Consider the following 6,284-nt stretch of genomic DNA (forward strand, 5'->3'; position numbering starts at 1 on the left):
AAAAAAAAATCTGACAAATCCCAGAAATTGAGGAGGGAGGGACGAGAACCAAAATATTAATTTTACACGGCCTATTATAGATAGATACACAACACCGGGAACGACCTTGATGATTCACTTTGTATCTGATGAGGTGACTCCGGAAATGGGGTTTTCATTTCAACTTAGCGCCATTGACGTCACAGGTCAGTATCGGTCGAAATAGTATATTGGTCCGCCATGCAGGCCGCTGGTCATATCAATATTTTAACCGTCTAGGTGTAAAAGGTTTGTTTTAACGGATCGTGGTTATCACGCCCATCATGTCCACAAGAGTCAATATCAGAAAAATGGTAAGATTTTCACCCAAATGGTCTCAAACTGTTCATCTTCTACCAATAATTCAAATAAAGAATAGATTGTTATATCTATCATGTTGCCGATGGTAGCATAGCTAAGTTAATGCACATTGAATCCTATTAAACTCCATGCTTCCTCGTTTCATTGCCATGATGGTGGGAACCGGGGTTGGTAAATTTGCCTTCACTTTCATTACTCGAAGTTTTAGCATGGAAATTTGTGCTCGTTTTGGTCCCCCGTTTGGTACACGATACCAAAAGTGATTAAGACTGCAGCCGCCAGTGATGGATGCCCGGAGAGGGGTTAATCAGTAAAATGAACATACGGGGATTTGTAATGCCGCAAACATGTCGTGCTTTCGTCATTTTGGTCCTTTTGGTATATCAATGACCCCCTTTGCTAGGTCAATTTTGGTATATCGATGGGCCTTTTTTTTTCTTCAAAATTTTCTCTTTTTTTTAAACGCAAACCGATTTTGCTTAATTGTAGCACACAAAATTGATATATTGCTGGGTCCACTTTCATATTCTCAGCGGCATACTCCTACTCAAACCAAACTTGAGTACCCCTCTCCCTATGGATGGCACACACGTTAGTCTTCTATAAACTAAAGACACAGTTATATCAAGTTAGGTAAATCCTGATCAAACATGCTATTAGTTGTTTTTCTGTGTTGCATCAGATTTGAATGAGTGTGACTGGGCGCCATGTGAAAACGATGGCAACTTTACTGACCTAGAGGATGGCTACATTTACGACTTGATTTACGAAAGTGTATAATAGCAGGTAAGCTTGCACTCATTTCGATTTTTGTTTCATTATTGTCCTACAAAAACTATATTCCTATAATCTGAACCAGTTCAATCGCAGTGAAGGCCCTCTATCTCTTTTTCATGCCACATTGCAGTTTTCTTATAAAATCATCGACCAGCAAAAGTCATTTATAGAGGAAAATTATATCCTGAAAGAGTGTACTACACGTTAAAAAGCTTCGGTTAGACATATCAGAGATTGTAAACGTTCTTGCTATCACTGGCTTTTCTTCTTTACCGTCATCTTCTTCTCTCTCTCCTCCTCATAGCATTATGTTTTTGTCTCTTTGTTTTCAGATGACTTTTGTGCCGGTCAGCAAGAAATCGGTCTGGAAGAAGGTTACTCTTACAATCTGACTTCATTCCACTATCTAATTCCAAACACGTACAACACATATGGTTGTAAATACAGTGTATCGGTTCCAAACGATCACAAAGTTCGTGTCCAGTTCGTTGAGGTTGCTCTTTCCTCCCCCTTTGAGACGATTTTTTTTGACAACAATGTCTATAGTGGTAGCCAAGAGTATATTTCGGAAGACAATAACCTAGAGATCTGGTTCTATATACACGGTTTTGGGCGATTCAGTCTTGCATTGATGGATTATGTGGAGCCTGGTAGGTCCCGATTTCAGTGTCTAAATGTGTCTTTTATTGAATACGCTTAAGTATTTCATCTTGATTAGGTCTATTATATGATTTCACTTTTTCCAAAAAATGTTTAAGGGGCCTCAACTCAAACATCTCCTTACAATAATTTTCCACCGTGCGGTAATATTTGTTTTTCATCATTTGCTTTTCACGAAAAAGAATAAATGATTTTAATGATTTGAGTACATGAATAATGTAGTAGTGAACTTCATTTTTTTTGTCTAACATCACTAATCAGTAACTAGCGGTAAAATAATGGTATCTTGTAGGAATAAACACTCTGGAGCCATGGTTTTACTTGTGGTTTTCGGCGACGAAGACTGACTTATAGATACGGAGGAAATCGGAGATTATATTTAATTTGAAAGCTCACTTCTTTATATTAAATTGTCATATTAAATTGTGATCACCAAAGTCTGCGGCGATATTCATTTGAAATCTTTCTATAAAATTGTAAATCTTTTTTGTTACTTCATATTATTTACATTTACTTATTTACATTATTATTTACAACGTATAGACGGTGATGAATGTGCCAGTCAGCCATGTCTTAATGGCGGAGAGTGTTTTGAAAAGATCAATGGATTTACCTGCAAGTGTAGACGCGGTTTTCACTGGGAAGATATGTAATATCAGAGCAGGTGAGTGCAGATTGAATATACTTTATACAAAACAAAATGCAAAGTTGTGACATTTTGCTAAAGCAAAACCGGGAAACTGATTAATAATAATAATAATAAACAAAGATTTAAATTCATCCTATCACCAGTAAGTCCTTCACTAGACTCCCGTCCAAACATTGTAGCGATTCTGACTTCGCGATGCAACACTAAGATCCCAGGTTCGAGGCCGTACCCTGGCGACTTTACGTGCATTTGGTTTCCAGTCTATGCTCGCTCTCGCAGGTTTCGCTTGGTCGCCTCCTGCTTTTTCTTGCTTTATTTCCTGAGTATATTTTATATGCCTTGTTGCCCGTATTGAGCACAAAAATAAAGGTGAATGGTGCAAATGGTATTAGTAACCAATAACTGGCAATAAGTCCTAGCAACCAATAGTTTAATAGTCGAAGGTTTTGGTATGTTCTAAGTATTAATAGATTCTGACATCAAGTCAAGTCAAGTCAAGTCAAGTAAAACTTTATTAAATCCACAAGGGAAATTACACTCATGAGTGCTACTGCTCATACATTCAAAACACACAATTACTACAAAATATCAAAAACACAGTATAAAAGATGAAGCACTGCCAATTATATATTACTAAGTACCCCGTGTGTAGTTAGAGTTATGAAGTCTAATAGCTTGTGGAACGAAGGAGGAAAGATATCGGTTTGTCAAGGCTAAGGACAAGCGCATTCGACCGGATCTGGGAATCAGCTGACATGAGAAACGGTCGTGGAGTGGATGACCAGAGTCATCCATCACATCAGTCAGCTTCTTACTCAACAGATCAGCATAAACAGCTTCGAGGTCCCGCCTTGACACACCTATAATCCTTCCAGCTTCCTTCACAATTCTATTAATTTTGTCCCTATCCCCTTTTGCAACATTCCCTCCCCAACATAACAAACAATATCCCCAGACACTTTCAATAACGGAATCATAAAACAAAGCAATTATTTTTACATCAACATTAAAGTAGTTCAGTTTTCTGAGACAATACATTCTGGAGTTCAGTCTTTTGATCAAGTAATCTTCATGTGTATACCAATTGAGTTTGTCATCAATCATAGTGCCAATTTTATGTGTATAATATATTTTTGCACCTGGTTGAATATATTGGTTTTGTGGTCCTTGTTTAAAGGTCCTTGATCCGAACGACAGTCACATCTACCATTTGAAATGTAACGCCTGTGATATTTTTCGTTGAAATGGTGTGAACAAAAACGTAGTGATGTGTGATAACCACACCTGAAGTGTATGTGCTATCCTATGGGCCATTGTTTTACACGTTTTTGCTTCTCATATCAAAACCGCCTCAGTCTAAGATAGAAAACAGAACATGAAAAATCGGACCATGGCTCTTTAAGGTTATATACCAATAATAGGCAAGGGCGATACATGAAATTAAGACGAGGAACTATTTTGTTTGCGTGGCATCTGAAAAGGCTGCTTTCAAATCACTGAAATTGACAAAGTTATCCAGCAAAAAAAGCACATTGCGTTTTGATACTTCGAAATGGTATTTTCTCTCCTTATATGACATCTTTGTTGAAAATATTCATCCGCACGGCATCGGTTTTTAGAAAATATTCGCCCTACCTAATTGTAACATTAATTTAGCTTCGAGTGGGCACTGCCATTTTAAGGTTTTTTACGGTTCAGTCTCAGGTCAACCTCTGTTGACTTTTTGATAATTTGGCCTCTAAATCAGTTGGTTCACCTGATATTGTGAAAGTACTGAATATGAGAAAATTCCGCCAGAAATTAGTTGTTATCCTATGGTATTGAATCTTAACCCTAACATGACTGTATACTACAAAATACTACTTGATATATGCGCTGTTCGTGCGTGCATCCCACGTGGTGTGATGACACAATCGCCCTAAGTGATATATGGGCACGGATTCGCTGGCCAGCGAAGCCCAAGACCCGTGGCAAAGTGTCGCCGACCCAGTGCTTGGCATGCGAGGGGTCTCGGGTTCGAATCCCACCCAGAGCAAACAACTTCTTCCTTTGTTTTCTCTCTTTATTCCTTCCTTCTTTCCCTTCCCGTCGCCAAAAAGCCCTTAGGTTAGGGTTAAGCAGTGAAATTTATAATTTTCTCACATACGTTATTGGTTGCGAATTGTTAACTTGCCGTCTTATAGAATAATATATATTTTAATCATGATAGCCTGTTTGGATCAAAATGTGACACTCTCTCAAAAGTAAGAAACACGATGAGTCTGTGGTAGAACGTCTCCGGTTCTATTCATGTTGGTTCATTTGCTTGGTATATCGAATCATTTGCTTGCTACAAGCCCATTCCGAATTATTATAATACTGCTACATCTGAAGGTTACATTGGACAAATGTAACTTGATCCATGTATTTTTCACTAGGTTGTTTGATGGATATAGAATTGGCTTCATTATTAACTAAATGCAAACTATAGATGGCGCTATTAATACTAAATCATATTTCTTTATTGGCAAGGGGTAGGTGATTAATACTGCCATTAAAACAGCTGGAATATGTGAAACAAGCAACAAGGAAATTTTATAAACATATTTCATCAAACAATAAAAGGAATTATCTGTATTAAAAGCTTGAAAGAGTAATTTCCAGTAAATAAATAGCGCCACCAATTTTGTCATTAATAGATAGCCTACATTTTATATCCGAAAAAGCTATAAAAATGCTATAAAAGTGAATAATTTTGTAAAAGTGGGGAAATTAAAGTTGAGAATGACTCAAAAGTATCTGTATACATAAGCATGATATCACATTTAGCTGTTTGAGCCTAAAATATGGTTGTGCATGATGTTTTGTTTGAAAAACTAATAAATGATCCCATCAAACAACCATGGCATTAAGCTGCCTGTAAATGAAATACCTGAAACAATTACTGGATACATTGTAGTCTTTTGTTTAAATCAAATTTCAGGGTCACGTCTTTGTCCATCACGATATTTTACCTGTAACAATGGACGGTGTATCAAGGCGAGTAGGGTCTGTGATGGACGAAACCACTGCGGTGATGGTAGCGATGAAGTAAACTGTAAGGGTATATTTAAATTTCCTAAATCTATTTCCAATAAAAGAAGTAAAATTCGGTAAATTGTGTCAAAGACGATTTCTGCGTCTTTAATTTAAATTCCAATTCAACTTAAAATTAGATTATTGGGAATTTTCGTCGATCATCATAACACTATAGTTCACTGCATTGTTTTAATAGACAAAGCTGAGTACAACTAAGTAACAATAGCGGTATTAGATGTATAATGCAATTTCATTTGATAATAGGCGACTGCGATTTCAGCTGCTACAATGGTCGATGTATTCCAGAACGCTATGTCTGTGATAACAACAATAACTGTGGCGATTGGACAGACGAAAATGTCCCTCAGTGTATACGGTGTACCATGAGGGACATGAAAACTTCAATCAGGTTTTTGCAAACTTCAATCAGTTTTTGCAAACTTCAATCAGTTTTTGCAAACTTCAATCAGTTTTTGCAAACTTCAATCAGTTTTTGCAAACTTCAATCAGTTTTTGCAAACTTCAATCAGTTTTTGTAAACTTCAATCAGTTTCTGCAAACTTCAATCAGTTTCTGCAAACTTCAATCAGTTTTTGCAAACTTCAAACACTTTTCGCAAACTTCAATAGTGTTTGCTAACTTCAATCAGTTTGTGCTAACTTCAATTGTTTTCGCTAACTTCAAACACTTTTCGCTAACTTCAATTGTTTTTGGTAACTTCAATCAGTTTTTGTTAACTTCTCTCAGTTTTTGCTAACTTCGATTGTTTTTGCTAACTTCAAACAGTTTTTGCTAACTTCAA

The 6,284-nt window shown here is 36.8% G+C and overlaps 1 long non-coding RNA gene across 1 annotated transcript; it reads left to right on the top strand.

The window, feature by feature from the left end:
• The first annotated feature begins 1,552 nt into the window (after positions 1-1,552).
• Positions 1,553-5,497, top strand: LOC140172211 (uncharacterized). The gene is made up of 3 exons (XR_011861703.1): positions 1,553-1,766; positions 2,320-2,440; positions 5,388-5,497. It is a non-coding gene; the product is annotated as an uncharacterized lncRNA (long non-coding RNA).
• Positions 5,498-6,284: the final 787 nt, after the last annotated feature.

Source organism: Amphiura filiformis, chromosome 15 (genome assembly GCF_039555335.1).
Source record: "Amphiura filiformis chromosome 15, Afil_fr2py, whole genome shotgun sequence".
Taxonomy (NCBI): domain Eukaryota; kingdom Metazoa; phylum Echinodermata; class Ophiuroidea; order Amphilepidida; family Amphiuridae; genus Amphiura; species Amphiura filiformis.